Source organism: Eriocheir sinensis, chromosome 32 (genome assembly GCF_024679095.1).
Source record: "Eriocheir sinensis breed Jianghai 21 chromosome 32, ASM2467909v1, whole genome shotgun sequence".
NCBI lineage: Eukaryota > Metazoa > Arthropoda > Malacostraca > Decapoda > Varunidae > Eriocheir > Eriocheir sinensis.
Genome location: NC_066540.1, coordinates 12123733 through 12148639, shown reverse-complemented (window position 1 = coordinate 12148639; position 24907 = coordinate 12123733). Strand labels below are relative to the sequence as shown.

General features: G+C 43.2%; 1 pseudogene; it reads left to right on the top strand.

Moving 5' to 3' along the window:
• LOC127006429 (uncharacterized) overlaps positions 1-24907 on the top strand; it is a 45666-nt pseudogene that overhangs the window by 10310 nt on the left and 10449 nt on the right.

Genomic DNA, 24907 nt, shown 5'->3' with positions numbered 1-24907 from the left:
TTAAATCAGAGCAGTGGCCAGACTCCAGCCACAGAAGCAAACATATATTAGGTTTTAGATTTTCGTCTCGTGGTACTTCTAACGTGCCATCAACAAGCTGAAGCAGTACACACTCCGCTGGCAGGAAATAATATTATGACCTCATATTTTCAACCATCTCCTTGACAAACTTCACAATGCAGGTGTGCCCCACGGCTCTTCAATTTCATGAATATTTATGCTGCCAACCACGAAAATTGTTTAGCCTCAGTAAGACTATGGGAACTAACTTCTTGTAAAAAGGCCGTGGAGGGCAGCACCGACGCGGCCTGACCGTTGCATCTCAACATATCGCTGAGCCAGCTATCCTTGGCATGCCCAGACGTTTCTGTGCTAAAGACTTCAAAAAGCTCCATCTTTGCCTCTATAAGTACATCCAATATGATTTAGGATGGCTGGGTACCTGAGTGACCTCCCATAAACTGCCCACCTGCACCACCACCGTCAACTGTCACCTGAACCTAGCGTCTGACCTGAGGATTTACACGTGACTTGACCTCACCGTCATCTGAAGAGACCGCACCTTCCCCCCTCTCTGCACTACCGCACTGCACTCCCCTCACCGCCCTACCTCCCCCACCCCAAGCTTCATCGCCATAACCTTCCCACACATATCAGACCCCAAAACCCCATTAGCGAAGTTAAATTGTATCTATAATAGGTAAATTATCAGCCTGACGACTACCATAACTAAATAAACCGATTATTATTATTATTATTATTATTATTATTATTATTATTACACACACACACACACACACACACACACACACACACACACACACACACACACACACACACACACACACACACACACACAGACAGAAACACACACAAACATAAACCACACACACAAACACACACACACACACTGCAGTATTTATAAAAAGATAACATATGCAACACAAAGTTGGAGCTGGAGTAGGAAGCAAGTGGAGTGACAAGGTCGTGTGACGCATTCTGAAGACTGCACATCAAACACGCAGGGGCTTCAACGCACGTGTTCCAAAACTCATACAAATTGCGATGGGTGAAAATGATTGAACTCACGTCTCTATCCCCCCAAAAAAGTTAAGAAAATATAACAGCTTTGGAATCCATGTTTAAAATTACGAAATCCTACACCACTGTCACTCTTGCTTATTGAGAATGGAATAAAGTGATGGAGAAAAAAAAGTGCCATGGAAGAAGGCTAAAAATATACTTGAAAAAATGTGTGTACAAAATCTTAAAATATCTAAGTTAAATCTTCATATACTATTCTCATAATGGTACAAAAAATCTCACCGTCACAATATAATGATCCGGCGGCACATGAAAGCCAGTGAGGGAGTTGCGCTTTTAAAACTCACTCGCGGCCCTCCCCTCGGCGCGACGCTCCCCGCTGGTGGTGATGAACTCGACGGGGCGGCGGCGCTTGTCTCGTCCGTTGCCTCGCCCATTAGGGAGACTACGGGCAAAAATCTGCGCTTCATGTCTCGCCGTATGATCGTAACAGTCCCGTGCGCGTGGAGTCGTGCCTCGCAGTGAACGGCGTGGAGCAGCAGCAGTGCCAGGCCCCTGCTGTCCCGCTTCATGAACGGCGTGTGTGTCATCGCTCCAGGGGTGAGTCGACAGGGGAACCTCCGTATTGAAGCAGGTTACTCGTGTCTCTACAAAATATGAAAGTCCTCTGCGTAGGTCCCGAGGAAGTGCAGCCAAGCAGTCAATCACCAGCTGTCAATCCGTGACCACAAAAATCTGACAGTGACAGAAGCGAAAGAATCAAATACCGCCCTGGACGAAATTCACTCCAAGTTGGACCCGTGCAGCCCGTTATGCACGAAGCTCCAAATGGCCTGAACCGCACATACTTTGCAGCCGTCGCAACATTCTCCGGTGGCCATGGCAGGATAAAGCCACAGCGACGTAGGGATGCCGAGTACAGGTCAAATTTGTAATGGCACGAGGCTGTATGGGACGACATGTCTCGCCAGCAGCCGCCACCGTTTCTGTCACAGGAGGCTACGAACAGCCTGCTGTTGTGCTATAACTTTCACGTTTCAAACTGATGGGATTGGTGGACAGACTTTGTCAACTTCATATAAATTCTAAAACACTTTGTCAGGGATGCAGAGAATAGGGTTTTCCCTTTGTCCTTAACGTTTCTTGCTCTGGTGCTTTTCTAGAGCTCTAGAAATTGTTGCTGAATGAAAAAATAGCATTTTCTTACTCAAAGCAACAATAATAGGAATAAACGAAAGGTGTCTAACTCACAGCCACCACTATATTGGGACCACAAGTGTCACCAATGATAATTAATTGGTAATTAATTACTAATGAATCAGGTAATAATTAATCGACTTGATGTCACTCATTATAGTATTGATGGTTTAATCATTAATATTTAATTGAGTAACAATTGTTACTTGATGCTAAATTGATTTAAGGACTCATTCGCCCATGAGTTGATTGGAAGACTAATTGGGCGACTAACTGATCCTGAAAGTAACAGTCATGATGACAGTCTAACTCTAATTGATGTTTGTTCTGGCTCATTAGGAAGCAGACTGAGTGTTTGGTTGAATGAACAACAGATAAAAAAAAACAGAGCAATAACATCAAAGACACAATAAACAATAATACACCAAAAAACATCAAAACAATAAAGCAAAGACAATACAAAACAACAACAACAACAACAACAACAACAACAATGCACTGGCTGATGACCTGGATGATAAAAAAAAAAGTTTCGAGCCATCAAACACAACAACGGGTATGCATTTTAATGATTCAGTTTCCTGATGAGAACATAAAAAAAACGGGGAGTTATGAAGGGACAATCAGCACACACCCAACACAGCCTCCCTCGTACCTTGCGCCAGTGTAGTTATCCATAAGCTCATCCAATCTTTTTCAACAGCCTTTTCATCCTGCTTACAAACACTTACCACACCAACGCTATACCATTTTCACCAGTACACCGACCACCAATAAGATTTAACCCTATCCACCCTCGACCAACTCATATGGCACTGACTGGAGACTGGGTGTGGGGTGCCTGTGAATTGGCTCTTGACACTCTTTTGATGGGGAAAGGGGAGTGGTGAATTTGCGAAAGTAGTTGAGCAATGAGGGTTTTTTTTTTTTTACAGCTAAGGAGACAGTTCAAGGGCGTAAAGAAAAATATATATAAAAAAAAGCCTGCAGTGAGTTTGCTCCATCACTAAAACCTACATTTACCCATTATTTTATACACCGTCGTGCCCGCTTAACCCCCAAGCCAGTTGCTGCACATCCCACTTTGTCTCACTTTATTTTACAATTTCTACTTTTAGCGATTTTTTACAAGGAAAGTATACCAGGAGCAGCAGGTACCGGCGTAGCTTCAAGAAATATATTTACTCCCGCGGCACCAACAGAAGAGTCAGAGGCCAAAATTAAATATTGATAGAATAAAATACAAAGAAACATCATCCACTTTTCGCCCCAAACATCGTCAGCCTAATTATGGGTGAGTCTTTTATGGGGAGAAAGAGGCTTATCCAGACCACCACAGAACACCACAAAATGAATGATATAAAAAAAGAGCAAAAAAAAATGGATAAAATGTAAATAGGACAAAAAATGGATAATATAGAAAAAATAGGATTAACACCAAAAAAATATGACAAAAACAAAAAAATACTGAAAAAAGACTGATCCACTAACTATTTAACTATCTAATTAAATATCTAACCAGCTTTTTTTTTCACAACAAAGGAGACAGCTCAAGGGCACAAAAAAAGGAAACAATAATAAAAAAAAGCCCGCTACTCGCTGTTCCTACAAAAAAAAGCTTACTCTAACAAGCTGTTCGACTAGCTATTAAACTAACTATTTAACTACCTGCCTACCCCTTAAACCTCCTTGGTGGTGGTAGTGGTGGTGGTGGTGGGCATAAGCTTGAGAATATTATTAGTGCATAACTCCTATGAACAGAATGTGTGTGTAAAAGGTAGTGGCCCGTGTTATTGGGAGGGTGGGCAGAGCGTGTCTTTCTTGTGCTGACATCAAACTTGTAAACTACTTCCTCATACCGTAAAAGAAGGAATTCCAGAAAAGATCACGATGATGATTCTAATGACGTTATCTTTTATTTTGTCGTTGACGTCCAAGATGACGGCTTTAAGGATAACAGAGATGATGATGATGAGGAGGAGGAGGAAGATAACGATGATAGATGGCACCGAAACCCTTTGAGCAGCAAGTCTAAAGGGGCTATTACACTGGGCACATTTTCCGTGGATCTTCAGTCAAACCACGATTTCCGCTGGCGTGGTTCTCATATTTCCGTGGTTTTCTGACGTGCCCAGGATCTTCCAAAGCTACGGTAGATTTCACTGAAGGACGACAGTATTACTCCCCATCATCAGCAGCAATAACAAGAAACAAATGAGAACCACGCTAGCGGAAATCGTGGTTTGACTGAAGATCCACGGAAAATTTGCCCAGTGTAATAGCCCCTTAAGTTGTCATGGGGCATCTACCACTTCTCGAAGCTCATGAGAAACTGATTTACTCGTGACATTTTTTTTATTCAACAAACCGCATGGGAATCGAACCCGGACACTCGATACGCAAGGCGGACTCTCCAGCATCAAGCCAAGAGAGTACAGTGCGTCTTGAATCATTACAAGCGGCAATACTCCAGTAAGAAAAAAAAATGATAAAGCGTTATGGCGGTCTCTGACTGCCATAACTTAAAAATGATGCCAAGCTGACTTCCTTAACAACCTCCCAACCATCTTTTTCTGTTACTGTCTTCATTTCCCCACGGCTCCCAGACGGCCCTTCCTCTTAACATAACGTTACTCTCACTGTCCATCCCTTTGAGTGAATTCCTCGCCCATTCAAAGAGCGAAGAAGACCAAAGAAGAGAGACGTCTTATGTACGTAAGCTATTGGTGTACCGCTGCCTCTCCTCCCTCCTCCAACGTCATTTTTTTTTTTTTGTCAGCGACGTGAAGAAACAGAATGTAAAGGTATCATAGTTATATAACCTATTGGTATGCAGTTGTCTATCTCACTGCCTTCAACACGTAGCACAGACAAATTCATCATAACCTGTTGATCTACCGTTGATATCTTTGTTCATGTCTCCAATTATGTTTTGTCTCTTCATTAAACACTGATGAACAAAGAACAGGTGCTTCCTATGTAAGCTGCTGGGGGTGCGTTGTCTGTATTCGTGTCTTCAGCGGACAGAACATGGGCGCTACATCCTGCCAACACCCACTGATTCTAGTCCCGTGCTCAGTGGTCCATGTCGTCCCTCCCTTGCACGAACAGACCTGTCATGGCCGAGCAGGAGCATCGTTGAGGCGGCAATGACCAAACTCGATGAGACTCACGTGGGAACTCTTGCCATACACCACCATCACCACGAACACTATCACAATAACCACCCTACCGCCACCACCAACACCAACACCACCCCAACCACCCCCAACAACAACAACAACAATGACACTTCCCGAATACCGCCGCCGCAATCGCCTCATAATTGCATTCTCAGCGAACCAATTAATTAAAGATGTGCAGATGTCTTCCTTCATTGCTTCAGGAGTATTCGTTTCCGTGGAAGTCATTCTTTAGGCGTACCTTCCGTCAGGGGCTGAGTTCACCGGGAAGTATTATGTCAAAGCCGTTTAAGGTTATAGAAAAAGACAGGTAACTCAAGTGGCTGAAAAGGCGGAGAGAGCAGAGTGTGTGCTATTGTGGACTATTTTGTGGCTATTGACTATGGCTATTAGGTATTGTGGGCTAGTTTCGGCTATATTATTGCTACTGACTAAGACTTTTGACTATTCTGCGCTATTTTGGGCTGTTTTATAGGTATTAACTAAGGCTATTGACTATTCTGGGCTATTATGGGCTGCTTTGTGGCTATTGACTGAGACTATTGACTATTCTGCGTAAATTTGGGCTGTTTCATGGCTACTGACTAAGACTTTTGACTATTCTGAGCTATTTTGGGCTGTTTCGTGGGTATTGACTAAGGCTATTGACTCTTCTGAGCTCTTTTGTGGCTATTGACTAAGACTATTGACTATTCTGGGCTATCTTGGGCTGTTTCGTGGCTATTAACTATGGCTGTTGGCTAATGTGGACTATCTTGATTGATGTAATAAGGACCTAACCTGTATACCATTTACTAAGGGATAAGATACAGAATAAGGGTGAATAAGAGTTGTCGGGAATCGAGGGGCAGTTTTACTATACCTATTTCACTCAGTTTCTACAGGTTCAAATATCTAAGGACAAGTATCGATAAGCGTGTATATAGCGAGAACAAAATCTGCTACATCGGCAAGAGAAAAAAATATGCCTGAGTTTTTAGAGTGAGCGGATGAGACTCGCTGAGGATAATGTTTTACGTGGGTCATTTTTCATTCAGGGGGTCATACCAGAATAATAAAAAGATAAATAGAATAAGAAAAATGAGAAGCAAATATTACAACAGGTGAAACAAAGACTGATGAAAAAAAAATGCTGCTGAATGAGAGGCTTCTGTATTTTATCATCAGGCGAAGAAGTAGAAAAAAAGAGAGAAAATAAAGAAAATACTGGTGATGAAACAAAGGCTGATAAAAATTCCGCTAAATGAGAGGCTTCTGTGTTTTATCCGTCGTCCAATCAGACTGTTCTTTCCGACCCTCGCCCCCGCCCTTGTCCCTATTCATGGCTTCACTTAATCCCGTAGAAATAAAGAATCTCCCCTCGCATCTCAGTGTAGCGATTGTGCGTGCATCAGTCTGTCTGTCTGTCTATCTCTCCATCGGTCTAAACATATATGGATACAGATAGAAAGACTGATAGATAGAGAGATGAAGATAGGTAAATAGATAGATGAAAATAAAGATACAGACATACAGATTGGTAGATAAATAGATAGATAACGATATATAGATGGATGGATGGATAGATAGGCATATGAATAGATATAGACAGATGTAGGTGATCGTTGAATAGATAGACAGACAGACAGACAAACACACAGACAGACAGACAGACAAACAGACACGCAGAGACAGACAGACACGCAGACAGAGACAGACAGACAGACAGACACACGCACAAACAAACAAACAGACAAACAGAAGCAAGGATAATAAACAAGTATACAAGACCATGAGGAACAGTATAAAACAAAAAAAGTGGGCACACGCAAACATCATGGTTATGGATCAGACGGGGGACGCGACACAGAGGGTGCACTAATAGTAATCGGTGATCGAGGGGCCGATGCAGCGCTGGCACGGGCGGGCGAGGAGCAGCGGCCCCCACGGGTGATCAACGGTGTTTGTCCCTCTGGTTAATAATCACCGCGTGGGGGATGGCAGAGGGGAGGGAACCTTTGCACTTTTGATCGTTCGTGCATGCATAAATGGGTCTAAAAAAAGAACCTCATTTGAAAGGGTAATCGATACTTCACACCCAATAAACTTGCAGCGTCACGCCTGTCTGCATCACACTATATTACTGTCCCTGCTGTCTAGTGTGTGCGTGGCAGGGACAGGAATCTTCAACAGGGAGCCCGACATGAGAAACGATGGCCTAATGTTGAGTGAGTGAGGGCGGTGAAGACGAGTCCCTGAGTTTAAGAGCCGATTTCACAGTCCAACACAGTGTCTTCGTAACAGCCCGAACCAAACTATAGAATCCCATACAATCCAAAATGGTGCGGTCTTCGATGCCACACTAAATACACAAGACTTTTCCTGTATAGTTTCATCAAATTTGTGAACATAAATATAAACACCAGACACTATACAAGGAAATTTCGAAGGCTCTGGTATTGGTTTGGGAGCTTACTAACCCATCATGGGGAACTGTGAAACTGGCCCTAGGTCCCACTGTTGGCTGGCGATTTAGAAGCCCTCACCCCCATGCTGTTTATCAATCATACCCTCTAGGTGGGTAGGCGGTGGCCGAAGTGATAGCGTACTGGACCCACATTCGCCGCGTGATGGACGACGCGGGTTCGAATCCTCACGCTACCACTCGGATTTTCAGTCATTTCGAGTGGCTTAAAAACACCACATGCTGACCTGAAGACCCAACATCAACCCCCCACTAGAGGAAGCCGTCCAAGCGAATCAAGAACGAGAGGGGGGGGAGGCAGGCAGCATGAGCTAATGCAAGATGGCGCCACGCCAAACACTCGCCTGGGCTGGAACGGGCCGACCATCAGGCCCCCCACCTGGAAGCCGGCCGCCGGCACCACGGCACCAAAGATGAGATCAAGCCGGCGGCAAACAACAAAAAAAAAAAAAATAAAAAAAAAAAAAAAAAAAAAAAGAGCATATGAGGCGTCCGGAGTAGAATGGGGATAAGAGACAAAGCCATTTTCTTCATTTCTTTCTAGTTTGAGCTGGGGAAAGCAACAAGAAATATGAAATGGTGTATGGAAGAACGAGGTACAAGTTGCAAAGGAAAAGCGACCCACGGTACACCAAATGCAAGGTCATTTTTATCTTACAACTTGTTTCTTTTTCTCCCAGCGATGCTTAGCCTACCTTTCCTTGTGCAAACTAGATAAAAATGACTCTATCCCCTATGCCTCTTCTCTGGATGCCTCATATGTCAGAAGGAGCATCGGCGGCAGCATGAGTCAAGCCGGATGAAGATCTCGGCGTCACTATAAAAAAAAGCATCCGCCCTGGCAACCAAAGAGCTGACACAATAAGATGACATTGCCGATATTATAAACCCAATGCAAATGCAGCGTCGCTCTTGCCTTCAGTACAATGCCTTACTATTCCGGACGCCTCACGTGGGAAGTTTAATGAGTTCCGTGTGTGTGTGCGTGTGTGTGTGTCAGGCCTTCCAGAGTAACGGGAGGCCGACCAGTGCTACTTCACACGTAACGAGACCATTTCACTGCTGGTACTGACTCGAAGGGCTGGGCGAGAGCAATCGAATACCTTTTAGCGTATCGTTGGCTTCGTAAAGATCGTCGTGATGTGGAGTTTGCCATGTTTGTAGTTGTGGTGAAAGTGATGGCGGCGTTGGAGGTGGTGGTGATGGGGTTGGGGTTGGTTGGGAATGTGGTGGTGGCGGTATTGGTGCTGTTGATGATGGCGGTGGTGTTGTAGTGGTGTTGGTTATCGTGTTAGTAGTGTTGGTAGTTATGGTGACAATGGTGGTGGTGGAGGTGATGATGGTGCTCGTATTAAAGGTAGTGGTAGTGGTGGTGGTGGTTGCAGTGGTGGTGGTGGTGGTGATGATGATGGTGGTGGAGGTGATGATGGTGGTGGTGGTGGTAGCGTTGGTTGTGGTTTTCGTGGTAGTAGTGATGGTGGTAATAGCGGAGGTGGTGGTGGTGGTGGTGGTGGTGGTGGTGGTGGTGTGGTGGTGGTGCTCTACAATTAAGGTATTATCGGAAAATGTGTTCCTGCTTCTACTTTGTTATTTTTTCTATAAACTTTTAAAGCTTGTGCATCGTGAGTCTGACCTTGGCCTGGACGGCAACCGAGGCCCGTCTCGGAGGACCAGCGGCCAACGACCAGCCCTCGAGGCACCGCAAAGCAAGGAGAGGGGGGGGAGCGAGGGAGGGGGGGAGGGGGGAACGCCAAAGTGGAATTCAATATGCATTTTCTTCACAGTCTTCCTTTTGGTGACCAGATGACGGTCCGGTGCACCGATGCGTGGCAGTTACATGCTATAACTTTTTTGAACTGAAAAAGGAACACTGATATTGAAGGTTTTTTCTCATTTCTCGTGACACAACGCAATATATATATTTTTGTCACACAGACAATTCCGCGAAACCTTTATATTCATTTCTCTTTTAATACTGCATGCTGTCAACTTCCTCACCGAATTCACTCAAACAAATGACGTGTGGCTCCAAAGAGAAGAGGTTCTCATGGCTGCCGACGAGTCCGAGGGTGGGTTTGAAGCTACAGCCAGCCATTCGTCTTCGTTAGGAGTTGACTGAAAAATGGCCACCTGGAGACAGCTGAAGGAGAAACTAAATTGTACTGAGTCGGATGTCACTGCCGGTCACTGCGGCACTGGACTCGAGGGCCGAAGAGGCGGGGTTGTGCACAGAGGCAAGAGAACAGAAGAGTGGCTCTAACTTCCCCTTTAAAACTGTCATAGTGACGACTTTCCAGCAACCTTGTTTATTTACGAAGATTCTATACATTATGCTTTTTTTTTTTTAAGTCCGGCATGCGCACTTCCAGGCGGAACGATCACGTATTGAGCCGTCCACTGCGAAAGTCAGCCCCAAGCCCGTGTGGCGGCCTGCTCCCGCCTTGGGTTCACGTGACGCCATTGAGCAATGGGTTTTAGACACTGTAAAATACCTTGACAACATGAGGCCAATCTATAGATATTTTGACGGGCAACAGCAATTATAAAGCATTTTAATAATTGTCAGTCTTCATCATTGGCCTGTATCCTGGCACTGAAGGACACAGGCCTTTATCAAACGTTTCCATTCGTTTGTGTTGTGTGCCTTTAGTTTCCAGTATCGATACGAACGTTCCATATGCTTCTTAATTTCATGCACGGCATCTGCTGAGCTGTCTTCCCTTGTGTCTTTCTGTGTAGAATCTGAGATTGGCGCATCTCTGCGCCTTTCTGTTTTTTCTTAGATATTATTTTTTTATATAAATTCTACTGCTCCTATTTTATATTTGGCTAACTGTACCATCAAGTTTCTGCTCTTCATCATTAGCTTAGTTTATGTAGAAAGATAATGAGTATTTGCTTTTCTTTTATTCCTTCCACTTCAAGAGAAATTTCTTTCAGCATTTTAGTGATTTTTGGGTTCATTTCCTCATTGCTAAAAAAAATAGTTGCTGAGGGCTGCATTTCTGTTTAGAAACTTCACTGAATGCTGATTAAGACCCAAATATACAAGCATTCGTTCTCTGCCATTTTAGAGGCTGATGCAGTTTTACGAGCGATATAAGATTTTCGCACCAAAATCCTCCAGGGCGGCACGCGTAGTACTGCGAGGCGGAAGGGCGCGTGAGGGAATTACTACATAAAGCAAAAAAAAAAACAAACAAAAAAAAAAAAATCATCCGTTACTTAAAACTGATGCTCACAGTTGCGTTGGGTTTAGTTTTAGTGGCACGTACCCATGAGAGGATTGACCTATTGCAGGGGGGGGGGGAGAGAGAGAGAGAGAGAGAGAGAGAGAGAGAGAGAGAGAGAGAGAGAGAGAGAGAGAGAGAATATCCCTTGACATGCTGCGGGAGGCGGGAAACGCAATCCCGCACGAATTTCGTTTTTTGGTGTATCGAAAATCTGTTTGCGTCACCGTCTTTAGGAGGAAATCCCACGTCTGACGAGACAAAATTTATTGCGGCAGCGGAAGCCCGTGAGAAAAATGGAAGCAATAATATATCACTTAAAGATTTTTGCCTCTTTCTTCAGGTCCTCCTTAGCTCCTTTTGTCTTGTTATCATATATTTCATTCTTACAGCGGTTACGTTGAGTGTTTCGCTGAGCTTAAAATCGCATTGGTATTACCTATTATGAATTCTTTTGTTGATAGAGTTTTTAAACTTTCTTTCGTCTATATTGCCGTTGTAAAAGCTAAAGTTTTGCGGGTACTTGGAGCATTTTGTTAATAATAAGCCTCAAACCACGCCAAACACTACACTACACACGCACGCACGCACACACACACACACACACACACACACACACACACACACACACACACACACACACAAAAAAAAAAAAAGGGGGGGGGGGAGGGGGTTGTCGCTTCATCAGACGGAACTCACACTCTCGGTTAGATAGTATGAACAGTTTGTGAATGATAAACGTCCATGCAGTCGACGACGACCAGAAACAGTCAGTCAGAAACCAGAATTGAACGTTTACAATTTTCATGGACAGGCCACTCGGCTGGCGCTTCCCTTCCTTTCCTTCTCAATAGATTTGGCTCCTAGGAGGCACCGCGAGCCTTTGTCTGGCGACAGCCCATGACGAGGGCTTGGGGCAGCTCCACAGGAGTAAGCCGAGAAGACTAGTCTCTCTGATGCAGTTATTAACAGACTCACTACAGCAGCAGAGGCTGCCGCAGCCGGTTATTGGCAAGCGTCTGGAGTGTCGCGGCGGGTGCCTCCCGTTGACTCACGCTAATGAGCAGGAGAGGCTATAATATAATTGGATACAATCAGGTCCATTACTAGACTGAGGCTTACCGTCTCAGCTTCAACGGGAAAATTATTTCAATCTCAAACCCCAAAATATGATTTGTTTTTCATGATTAAAGAATATTATATTTTGCGTATTATGCAGCAATATAACTTTTCTTCTGATGAAATTACGACACAGGCCGCGGCCACACAGGGAGCGAGAAAGTGTGCGCGAGCGAGAGCAAGAAACTTTAATACATTATAAGCAATGGAGGTAGACACACTGGCAGCGAGCAGGTAATGGCGAGAAAGCGAGCTGGTAGGCGAGAAAGCGAGAAGAGTTAACGGTTAACTTTTCTCGCGCGAGTTCGCTCGGTCAGAAGGAGTGACATCACAGACATGCTTCTATATTATTTGCTGTAACTCAACTCATACACTAGATAGGATATTTTGGTTAACACCGTTAAACGCAGCAGTGATTGCAGAACTTGAATATATTTGTGAAAACTCAATAAAAAAGAAACTAAATAAATAGTGACGAGTTGAAGTTAAGGAATCACTCTGTAATGTTTATAATACATTTTACATACAGCTACCATTTGCAGCGGCTATGAAATGATTACTAAAATAAACAATTCCATCTTATAGAGAAAAACCTCCAGAACACGATGGTGTATACAGATTTTTCATAAAACGCCAAATAAATGAAGCACGGAACTCTTTATAAAAAACGTTTCACCTCATCCCTTGTGTGCGCCGACGGGGGCGGGGGCGTAGATTATGTGACTTTTTTTTTTTTTTACTAATTCTTATGGATTATTGGAGCTTTATTTTATAGCGTCTAGTATCTTTATGTTTGAAAGGTTAAGTGCAATTAAGAGTTGTTAAGGGTTTTAAGTTTTTTCTTTTACTTTCTGAATCTTTTGTGCTTTGTGTTTTATTGTTTGTACGTTTTAGTGTTTGAGCGGTTATTTTAGTGGTTAAAATGGTGGTGGATAGACAGACAGCCGTGAAATTTACAAACTGAGAATGGACACACACACACACACACACACACACACACACACACACAATAGCTAAAAATAACAACTACAGTGGATTGGTCTCGCGAAGGCTGGCATTTGGGGCAGCAACGCCAGGCAGAGGGAACAGATACCCGAGACGAGGCTGCTCAGGAGGGCTATTAGAGAGAGTGATATCTATCTATCTATCGACCAGCCTACCACCTATCTACCTACTTATCCACCTGCCCGACTCTCTCTCTCTCTCTCTCTCTCTCTCTCTCTCTCTCTCTCTCTCTCTCTCTCTCTCTCTCTCTCTCTCTCCTTGCAAACCCATGCTCACTCCCAAGTCAACATTACTTCCCCTAACACGAGTAATACATCAGCCGGAGAAGTAATAAATCGACAAAACAAACACTGTCAATGGAGGGTCGGCAGTATTGAGTTGTCAGTGCCATGGCGAGGCAAAGGACCTTCAAACTGTGTCAAACTCATCACCGTATCGTTAATATATTGTCGGGGGGTCGATGGATACAGTATCAAGGAACGTTACTCCAACAACATGCTACTCCAGTTGAGATAAAGAAAGGAAGCTGACAAGGAATAGTTACCGTTAGGTTAAGTTTCATCTGCGACTCGAAACTCCAATTCTGAAAAGATGGTAGGAAGGAGGGAGATTCAGTATCAAGAATGCTGTCATTGCGTTAGAAAAGATTGATTAAACTAAATATATCAGAGAGCAGATGACGGTGTTGTCTGTCTGCTAGCACTACTTTTACCTTTGTTACCGCACCAAGCAACGGCGAAACAAAGGCGAATACACTAACAAAGACTGTAACGAGCAGTCAGAGGTAACGTTACGCCAGTGGGAGGGTAAAAACATATACGTCAAAAACAAGAGACTGGCCTGCATGGGGAAGGGGGGAGTCTGGGGACGGCTCTGCGTGGAGGGGAAACGACACATAACCCTTGATGAAAAGTTCTGCTTCATTTTACTCGCATGACGAGGGGAATAATGTAACCAGAGACGCGGGCACTGAATGGACCTTGGAGCAAAATCTCTGTGTAACAATACGCTGAAATATAAGTAATCTGAGATAACCTTGAAGAGAGAAGGTTTAGATGTAGTGAGGGCAGACCAAGAAAATCAGTTTGAAGTAAATTTAGCATTATCCAAACATATTTTCTATCAAACATTGCACAAAATAAAATAAAAAATAATATATAATTCCTTTAAACAGAGGTGAGGGATGGGCGATAATCTGATGGAATTGTTTGACCCGTCACGTCTGGGTGTCATGTGGAAGCGTGCCTTTGTTTTTAGTTATCAGAGTGCCCTTGTATTTAGTTATCAGCGTGCCCTTGTTTTTAGTTATCAGCGTGCCCTTGTGTTTAGTTATCAGCGTGCCCTTGTGTTTTGTTATCAGCGTGCCCTTGTTTTTAATTATCAGCGTGCCCTTGTTTTTAGTTATCAGCGTGCCCTTGTTTTTAGTTATCAGCGTGCCCTTGTTTTTAGTTATCAGCGTGCCCTTGTTTTTAGTTATCAGCGTGCCCCTGTTTTTAGTTATCAGCGTGCCCTTGTTTTTAGTTATCAGCGTGCCCTTGTTTTTAGTTATCAGCGTGCCCTTGTTTTTAGTTATCAGCGTGCCCTTGTTTTTAGTTATCAGCGTGCCCTTGTTTTTAGTTATCAGCGTGCCCTTGTTTTTAGTTATCAGCGTGCCCTTGTGTTTAGTTATCAGCGTGCCCTTGTTTTTAGTTATCAGCGTGCCCTTGGATTTAGTTATCAGCGTGCCCTTGTTTTTAGTTATCAGCGTGCCCTTGTTTTTAGTTATCAGCGTGCCCTTGTTTTTAGTTATCAGCGTGCCCTTGTTTTTAGTTATCAGCGTGCCCTTGTTTTTAGTTATCAGCGTGCCCTTGTTTTTAGTTATCAGCGTGCCCTTGTGTTTTGTTATCAGCGTGCCCTTGTTTTTAGTTATCAGCGTGCCCTTGTGTTTAGTTATCAGCGTGCCCTTGTTTTTAGTTATCAGCGTGCCCTTGTTTTTAGTTATCAGCGTGCCCTTGTGTTTAGTTATCAGCGTGCCCTTGTTTTTAGTTATCAGCGTGCCCATGTTTTTAGTTATCAGCGTGCCCTTGTTTTTAGTTATCAGAGTGCCCTTGTTTTTAGTTATCAGCGTGCCCTTGTTTTTAGTTATCAGCGTGCCCTTGTTTTTAGTTATCAGCGTGCCCTTGTTTTTAGTTATCAGCGTGCCCTTGTTTTTAGTTATCAGCGTGCCCTTGTTTTTAGTTATCAGCGTGCCCTTGTTTTTAGTTATCAGCGTGCCCTTGTTTTTAGTTATCAGCGTGCCCTTGTTTTTAATTATCAGCGTGCCCTTGTTTTTAATTATCAGCGTGCCCTTGTTTTTAATTATCAGCGTGCCCTTGTTTTTATTTATCAGCGTGCCCTTGTTTTTAGTTATCAGCGTGCCCTTGTTTTTAGTTATCAGCGTGCCCTTGTGTTTAGTTATCAGCGTGCCCTTGTTTTTAATTATCAGCGTGCCCTTGTTTTTAATTATCAGCGTGCCCTTGTTTTTAATTATCAGCGTGCCCTTGGGTTTTTTTATCAGCGTGCCCTTGTTTTAGTTATCAGCGTGCCCTTGTTTTGAGTTATCAGCGTGCCCTTGTTTTTAATTATCAGCGTGCCCTTGTTTTTAATTATCAGCGTGCCCTTGTTTTTAATTATCAGCGTGCCCTTGTTTTTAATTATCAGCGTGTCCTTGTTTTTAATTATCAGCGTGCCCTTGTTTTTAATTATCAGCGTGCCCTTGTTTTTAATTATCAGCGTGCCCTTGTTTTTAGTTATCAGCGTGCCCTTGTGTTTAGTTATCAGCGTGCCCTTGTTTTTAATTATCAGCGTGTCCTTGTTTTTAATTATCAGCGTGCCCTTGTGTTTAGTTATCAGCGTGCCCTTGTTTTTAATTAACAGCGTGCCCTTGTTTTTAATTATCAGCGTGCCCTTGTTTTTAGTTATCAGCGTGCCCTTGTGTTTAGTTATCAGCGTGCCCTTGTGTTTAGTTATCACCCTTCACACACGCGGTCCAGAATATATCATTATTATTACTGTGTAGATTTCAACGACCAACCTTGTAAGCAGCGTAGCAGAAAAAAATAATTACCAACTGCATGAGTAGCATTTTCTGTATAATATTTTAAGGTTTTAGCAATTTGTTTGCTGTTATTTTTGTAATACTGTGTAATCTAAAGTACCGCCTACACTGAGTTTCTTTCTCCACATACAAAAGATAATTAATTATTGTTTTGAACAAAAAATAGTCATATTGAATAAATCTTCCTATATTCTTAAACGTTCTGTTACTTATGAATTATTCACTATATCGTCAACTGTTTTAAGAACTGAAAAACATCTGACGAATATTTTGTCCGTTAAGCGCGTTCAGTTGTCTTTTTCAAGGACAGAAAATTATGAAAACAGGACTTTTGCCACTTGCTGGCGGATACTGAATAACAGCAAAGTGAGACAATTATCATTCCTTTTTTTAATTAAAGGAGTACGATAATTAGGTAAATCAAATTTTCCAGCTCACTGTCTGATGCGAGGTGATGGCTTTCCCTGGAGGGTGCCTCCCCCCCCCCCCCCCCCCTCTTGCTGCCCACACACACACACACACACACACACACACACACACACAAGCACAGGCACAGGCACACACACACGCTCAACTGGTTGAGCGCTGCGCTGCCAGGTTTCACGGTCTGACAGGGCGGCGGTTCGAGCCCGGATTCTTTCCGTTGACTAGGAGTGGTTACTGTCCCCCCTTGAGCAAGGGGGATGGGGTGTGTGGTGTGTGAGGTCCTGGCAGTACCCAGAGATCGACAATAAAGAGCACGTGCTCATGTCGGGAGGGTATCTGCTGGCGATTACTATTTCAACACGTGATCAGGCCGTGGTGAATAACACACACACACACACACACACACACACACACACACACACACACACACACACAGAGCCGGGCCGTCCTTTATTCACTGTCCCGGAAGATAAGACAACTCGACAATGGACGCGTGGAGCACAGACCCTCGTAAACCTGGCTCTGCTCGTCTGTTTTCTCGGACATATTTTCTCTCCTTCGCACAAATAATGATGATTCGTGATTTTGATGACTTTAAGGGAAAAAGATTTGTCTTCCACGTGGTTAAGATCTGTTTTTAAAATCTATTCCTGACACTTCACTTGCCTCCTCTGCTAACTGTGTCCGTACGTGAGCACTTGCCAAACGTTTATCTTCACATACATTCGATTCACACTTTTTCTTCAATATGAAACGTTTATTGCATGACACCAACCCGGAATGAAAACAAATCGCATGTCCGTGAACATTTACCTAACGTTCATATTCACTCAATTTACATCTCTCCTTTTTTTTCGATGATTAAGGCAATACAAAAATTCCGATTCAGCGCAAACGTAGCCAATTGTACAACATAAGGATCAAAGATTAAATTACATATTAATCACAATATAATGTGCGTAGGATGTCACTTTGCTGTTTGGGCCGTTCATGCTGTTTCATTATAACGTATATTCTTATCTTGTCTTCTCCGGGACTTTCATATCCTATTATAAGAACGTTACTTGTAAAATGACTGCAAGGAGGAACTATAACAATGAAGTGGATACAGTACACATCTCTATTTCTCTTCCCTTCGGTCACTTTTGTGCTCCTTTTGGCGGTCGGCTTCCTCCGCACCCAACAAACGGTCTCATTGGTCCGCGTCGCCTTCCTCCGGATCTACCTTAGCTTTACGGCCTTCTAGCAAATCGCCAAATAAGTGGATCGCTCTCGCCCCACAAGTGACTCAGTGAACGGTAATCTAGCGGAAAATTTGCATGATAAAGCGATCCCAAGAGCGTGTCATAATTCACACCAATATACACAGCCTGGCAGGAGGTGGAGGAGCCAGATTTTGCCTCCACCTCTTGGCCTCTGGGACAGGGTGAGACGGCGCGGCGGCAGGTGGCTGCATCTCAAGGGGTTGTAATTTGTCGGTAACTGCCTCAGTGCGGATCCCAATTAGCCATTACTGGCGTGAATGTTTGCAGGACTGTTAACTCACTTTACTCAAACTGCTGAGATCAGACGCCTGATCTTCACCCTTCGACTTACTGGGATGCAATGCAAAACAAGTTACTAATATAATCGTGTAAAAAGCTAGAATGGGCTTTCTTTGTCCATTTCCTGTAGACTTTTGTCTATTAAAGTTTCAAGTCGTATTTTACTGCTGGCGATTATCCTCCTTAATCTTACAAAAGGACAAGGAGAAATGAACATTTCATAGTGGTGAAAAATGGCACCGCCCGAGCGTCTGCCCGCGCCTCTGCAGCGTTGAGTAATCTCCCGAGACGCACCATTATTCTCGGCGGTGACAAGAGGATCAATCTACATGCATGCGCTCACGCCTTGCTGTGCAGATCAACCCTAAATCATCCTCTGCAGTTCTCCAATGACGGCAAAGGAAAACAGACGTCTATTAGTCTTTCATCAAAGCAAAATATCCATTTTCCTCAGGCGCCGAAAACCGTTCGTCGTGAACCACTTGCCAGGCGCTTCAGTAGCAGTGGAGTGTCGTCCTAGTTGTGTATCCACCAGCATCATAGTGAGGCTCGAACCGTGGATTCCGGGGAACGATGTCTATGCATCACCAGCAGGTCAAGCACTCGACCTTCCGTCTCTTCTTGAACACCAACTCTGAGTCGCGTCACATCTCGTGGAGGTGTTCACGGCTGTGGCCAAGTTCTGCGTGGAGGCTGTGAAGCAGCTCCAATTTCTCGACAAACCCTTCCGAACACCCGAACCGTTCAACGCTATACTTTCGTTTTCTAAAATTTAATCTTTAGTTGTAAGGTAAGTCTGTACGCACACACATAAGTCTCCCACTTTTTCAGTAAGTGTGAAAAGTCAAGAATACTCACACCAACGTCCATTCCTAGCGGTGGCTCGGCTCTAAGCGGCCTCCCCCGCCTGGCTGACGAGGCAAGATTTTCACGGGATATCAATTTAATACACGTAGCGCCCAGTATAATTCTAGAATACAAATATCATAGTCATTACCTCTATCATAGCTTTGATATAAGAAAAAATAACGTGACGAATATAGGCAGTTCTAAGTCCGGCTTTTGAGTGATGCATGCATGTTGAATATATTACTGACATTGGAACTAAATTTCCTGGCATCTTACAAGGCTGCTATGAGGCTCACTTTACCAAGGAGGTTCCCAAGAAACCATAAAAATTAACTTAGAATCTGTCAGACACCTCTACATACAAAGGTCTGTGCAGTAACTAAGATCGGCTGCACCCTAAAACGCTTCCTTACATAGGCGACGTACAGTAAGCATACACCTCAGACTGTATACATTGCATACACAACATACGCATACACTGCGGAAGTGTGAAGACATAATCGCTCAGATTACTAGACATATCTTTTACTAAGAAGGTCTTGTAGTTAGGAAAGAGTGTCTGGTTAATCTACATGATCCTGGTGTTTTTCCTGGTGTTTTATTTTCAAAATTGAAAATTTGCAAAAGTTACCAACTTAAATGTTTGACGGTTAGCTACAACTTGTGGTAGATGTATCCAGGTACGTTTGACAGTGACGAAAAAAAAAATGAGGCAAACAAAGATCAAACCTAGTGTTAAATCAAATTAAAATGTTATGAAATAAGACAATGGCAGTGACTGACGCAACGTAATGAAATGAGTAGAAGTTTAACAATCAACAACAACGGAAGTAAGACTCCAGTCCACGACTAAGGACCAAACTCGTACCTTGAAGAGTTACGAATGTGAAATGTGACTAGATTACAAACAACTATGAGATGTAACTACCTTAAAAAGAAATAACTGTTTTTTGTAACACAGTATTGGTAACTCTCATGGAGTGAGGTGTGTGGAACTGTTAACGTTCAAGAAATGTAACGCCTTGTTCTGGGGAGGGGCCAGGGTAAGTACCGCGCCATTTCAGAAGTGTAGCAAAAAAAAAAAAAATCGTTCGAAGCGATTACAATATTCAAGAACCTACTCAAATATGTTTGAACAAGATCCATACATGCATGAACATGAAGTGAACATAAACCCAGCCGGTCGGTCGGCACACAAAAGGACAATATAAATTCACACGACGCCGTACACATGCACCTCTCCGTTGTCCCGTCACCCAGGATGAAGACCCGCTCTCCATGTTCATTCCTGCCACTGACTCTACACTAGGACAAAACGACGACGACCCCGGCGACTCGGCTTCTCAGCCCGTCCCTACGTCTCCCTCACGACGTGAAACAATGACTCAGAAAATCGGTTCCATGGATGTGTAATAGCACCAGTGACGAGCTACACCAAAAAACGTGGGACTCTTCCTAATAGCAATTTTCACATCAGCTGGATTAAGTTTACCCTTTACACTTACATACTGATGGTCTCTAGCATGGCCGGAATGATAACCAATGGCGCGAACTAGAGCTACTTTTTAAGGTTTTCGAATCCGGATGATACAGTATGACCATCAACATCATGTTAGTCAATTTACTTTAAAAAAAATTACACCATTGCACTACTCGTTCATTTCAATACGTTCACCGGAGACAAACGATCGGAAAAACATCTTCCCAACGCCCTTTTTGGGTGACTAATCCTCCCTCTCTGTCTCGCAGCAAGTGTCGTGGATCAGGAAGCGGGACCTGCACGTGCTCAGCTCCGGCATGGTGGTGTTCGCCTCGGACCAGCGCTTCCAGGTAAGGTTAAAACTCTCGTCTTCTTTGCCTATACCTTTCAGAAATTGGATGTCAAATAAAATAACAATATTTTGCACTCTTAAAGTCTACTTCTTTAATCTGTAAATTATAACGCTGGAAAAAAAAAAATCGGTCTGCTTAAGCCGACAAGATATAAACTTCATATGAAAATTTTGAATGAAGCCGTGATTGAAAATCGAAATGAATAGAAAAAATTCACTGACTTAGTGGGGAAAAGAAAATAGATCTAAATCTATACTAACACTAAAAAATACACACACACACACACACACACACACACACACACACACACACACACACACACACATATATATATATATATATAGAGAGAGAGAGAGAGAGAGAGAGAGAGAGAGAGAGAGAGAGAGAGAGAGAGAGAGAGAGAGAGAGAGAGAGAGAGAGAGAGAGAGAGAGAGAGAGAGAGAGAGAGAGAGAGAGAGACACACACACACACACACACACACACACACACACACACACACCAAGCTATTATACACAGAGGTCATCACATTTCAAATATATATCACTGATTGAAAACACCAATGTTAACGTTATGAAAAATTTAGCTCTGTTCTTGAGGCCAGTGCTAAGCATGTTCAGATGAGTGTCAGGTGTTGGCAGTCATTATTCTCCTTCAATTATTTATATTTCTTAGTACCTGCTTTTGTTACTTTTTGTTAATGTATTTAATTATTGTTGTGTTTGTTTTGGTTAGCTATATTACCAGACATTTACTTGTTGCATGGACAACAAATTGTTGTTGTTTTTTTTTTTCGTTTGGAGGAGCTGTGCTCCATACTTTTTTTTATAAAGTCTGAGCTTAATCAATAAATTAAATTAAATTAAATTAAATTAAATTAAATTCACCCACACACACACACACACACACACACACACACACACACATACACACATATACTTATATAATATTATAGTCAAACACAGAGTAGTGGAAATTCATTAAACATTTCGACATATTTCCTAATGACCCCGGTGCATCCTTGAGGCCTGAGGGTCAATAACGGAGACCAAAGGAACGTGCCTCGGCCGGGTGCAAGGGCGGGGTGGGCGGGGCGGGCGGGGCGGGGCGGGATGAGGAGTGTCTTGGGAAGGCTCTGGCGTGCGTGGGGTTCGAGTTTCTCGTAAATGATGAGAAACCCAAGATGGCCGGTGCTCCTGCTCGCTGTGAGCTGATAACCCGCTGGTCATGAGATCGCGAAGGAACGCGGCTGCCCCAGGATGATCTAATTACGAGAAAACTACCTGTCCAGCTTAAGGAAATAAATTATATAAAAGTAAAACGCTAAGGCTTGAAGTATGACTGACGAACATTTGATTGGATATTTGAGTGATTTTCATCCCACGAGGATTAAGATCAGAAGTCTAACAACATCACAACAACTCTCTCAAATGAAATATCAGGAAAGGCAACAAAAATATGAGATTATTATTATTATTATTATTATTATTATTATTATTATTATTATTATTATTATTATTATTATTATTATTATTATTATTATTATTATCATCCTCCTCCTCCTCCTCCTCCTCCTCTTTCCTTATCCTTTTCTTTCTTCTCGTCCTCTCTTACTTTATTATTATTTATTATTATTATTATTATTATTATTATTATTATTATTATTATTATTATCATTATTAGTATTATTATCCTCCTCCTTCTCCTCCTCCTCCTTTACCATTACCATTATTTGTAACGGGAACCAATCATCTACAAACCTATTCAAAATAACACATCGCGCTGCTGGAAAATCGGTACATGGGGTCTTTAGATTACAGCTACTCTGGCGCATCATATTAGTCGCTTTAATCTCCCCTCCCCACGTTCCAGGTAATTCACGCGGAGAAGTCGGAGAACTGGACGCTGCAGATCAAGTACGTGCAGCTGCGGGACGCGGGCGTGTACGAGTGCCAGGTGAACACGGTGCCCAAGATCTCCATGGCCTACGTCCTGACGGTGGTCGGTGAGTGGCGGACCAAACACAGGGGCGGGAAGGGCTTGGAGGACGGGAGGGCAGGTGGAGGTTGTTGGGACTGTTTTGCCTTCATTATTTTTTTTAGCTATTCTCTTTCCCCTTCTTTGCAAATCTTAGGTTCCTATCTTTTGTGTGTTGACTTATACGCGATATTATTTTTGTATTGTTTATGTATACTTTTGTACTTCATTACTTTTTTTAGCTATTCTTTTTCCCCTTCTTTGCAAATCTTAGTATCCTATCTTTTTTGTGTTGAGTTGTACGCGTATATTATTTTTGTATTGTTTATGTATACTTCTGTACTCGACTCGGCTTTTAGTGTACTACCATAATGTTGTTGTTTTATTCGTTGCTTTACGTTGGAGTACTAGTGTGTGTGTGTGTGTGTGTGTGTGTGTGTGTGTGTGTGTTTGCATTGCAACATTCTAGACCTCTTCCTTACCTCAAACCCTTCTGCTTATTCTGTCAAACTGTTCTCTCCGTTGGGCTCCTCCAATCACAATCTTATTTCTGCATCCTGTCCTATCGCTCCTGTACACCCTCTGGACCCACCGAAGAGGCGATGCTTCTGGCATTTTGCTTCAGCTCGGTGGGACGACCTGAGGATGTACTTTTCCGATTTACCGTGGAATGATTATTGCTTCCAGGATAGAGACCCCTCTGTGTGTCAGCATCACAGAGGTGTTTGTCTCTTGAATGGAGGAATACATTCCTCGTTCTTTCTCTACTCATCACGCTAAAAAGCCTTGGTTTAATCACGCTTGTTCTCGTGCTGTCAATGATAGAGAGGTAGCTCACAAAAGGTACCAGAGCCTTCAAACTAATGCTAATTATGAACTTTACATTTCTGACCGAAATCGTGCCAAATCTATTCTCCGACTGACCAAAAATTCTTTCATTAATAGAAAATGTCAAAACCTTGCTTTCTCTAACTCTTCCCGTGACTTCTGGCATCTAGCCAAAAACATCTCCTCCAACTTCACTTCTTCATCTTTCCCTCCACTCTCAGTCCTGACGGCAACACTGCCGTCTCATCTATCTCTAAGGCTGAACTCTTCTCTCAAACTTTTTCTAAAAACTCCACTCTGGACGATTCTGGGCATATTCCTCCTACTCATCCCCCCTCTGACTCCTTTATGCCTGAAATAAAGATTCTTCAAAATGATGTTTTCTATGCCCTCTCTGGCCTCAATCCTCAGAAGGCTTATGGACCTGATGGAGTGCCTCCTATTGTCCTTAAAAACTGTGCCTCCGTGCTGTCACCCTGCCTGGTCAAACTCTTTCGCCTCTGCCTGTCAACATCTACCTTTCCTTCTTGCTGGAAGTATGCCTTCATACAGCCTGTGCCTAAGAAGGGTGACCGCTCCAATCCCTCAAACTACCGCCCTATAGCTTTACTTTCTTGTCTATCTAAAGCTTTTGAATCAATCCTTAACCGGAAGATTCAAAAGCACCTTTCCACTTCTGACCTTCTATCTGATCGCCAGTATGGGTTCCGCAAGGGGCGTTCTACTGGTGATCTCCTAGCCTTCTTAACTGACTCTTGGTCATCCTCTCTTAGCCGTTTCGGTGAAACTTTTGCTATTGCGCTGGACATATCAAAAGCTTTTGATAGGGTCTGGCACAAATCTTTGCTTACTAAACTACCCTCCTACGGTTTCTATCCTTCTCTCTGTACCTTTATCTCCAGTTTCCTTTCTGACCGTTCTATTTCTGCCGTGGTAGACGGTCACTGTTCTTCCCCTAAATCTATTAACAGTGGTGTCCCACAGGGTTCTGTCCTATCTCCCACTCTTTTTCTGTTGTTCATTGATGATCTTCTTTCCAAAACGAACTGTCCTATCCATTCCTACGCCGATGATTCCACTCTGCATTACTCAACTTCTTTTAATAGAAGACCCACCCTTCAGGAACTTAACGACT